General features: G+C 66.1%; 1 long non-coding RNA gene across 1 annotated transcript; it reads left to right on the forward strand.

Annotated features, from left to right (window-relative positions):
* Positions 1–68: 68 nt before the first annotated feature.
* LOC118451878 lies at positions 69–787 on the forward strand. Its single transcript, XR_004841459.1, has 3 exons — positions 69–177; positions 288–418; positions 764–787. It is a non-coding gene; the product is annotated as an uncharacterized LOC118451878 (long non-coding RNA).

A 787-nucleotide genomic window follows, 5' to 3' on the forward strand; every position in this document is an offset into this window, starting at 1 on the left:
CTTCCCCTTTGCCCGGAGAGAGCCGAGCCCAGCTGAGCTGAGCCGAGCCGAGCTGAGCCAAGCCGAGCCGAGCCGAACCGAGCTGAGCCGAGCCGAGCCCAGCTGAGCTGAGCCAAGCCAAGCCAAGGCAAGCTGAGCTGAACTGCACCATGCTGATCTGAACTGAGTTGAGCCAAGGTGAGCCAAGCTGAGCTGAGCTGCACCGAGCCAAGCCAAGCTGAGCCAATCCGAGCTGAGCCGAGCCGAGCTGAGCCAAGCCAAGCCTAGCCAAGCTGAGTGGAGCCAAGCCAAGCCTAGCCAAGCTGAGTGGAGCCAAGCTGAGCCATCGGGGAGCGTGCCGTGGGAATCACCATGGCTCCAGCGACACAGGCGCTGCCTCTCGCCTGCCTGATGCTGCTCCTGCTCTGGAGAGCCCCGGGTGAGTGGGGGCCCCACACAGGCCCCACGCCTTTCCCACAGCACGCTCCCCCACACCACTGGCAATCCTTCCCGGTGCCCACGGGTGTCTGGGGCTCTTCTCTCACTGCCTCCCCTCCATCTGGCTTTTATCCCCAGCCAAAGGGTCTGTTTTACTCCAGCACGTCCCAGGACCCCTGGGCTTTGCCCATCCCGCAGTCCCCAGCAGGGCCAGCTGCCCCGGGGGGTGAGGGATGGGGACATCTCTCTGTCCCTGCTCGGGGCTGGGGGGTCTGGCGGTGCCCCACGCTGTGCCCCAGCTCTGGATCCCCTTGGCAGCCCCAAACCCTCCTGTCCCTGTGCCCAGGTGCGGGTGCCCAGGCGCACACTG

The sequence above is a fragment of the Egretta garzetta genome, unplaced genomic scaffold (genome assembly GCF_000687185.1).
Source record: "Egretta garzetta isolate BGI_Z169 unplaced genomic scaffold, ASM68718v1 scaffold223, whole genome shotgun sequence".
Lineage (NCBI taxonomy): Eukaryota > Metazoa > Chordata > Aves > Pelecaniformes > Ardeidae > Egretta > Egretta garzetta.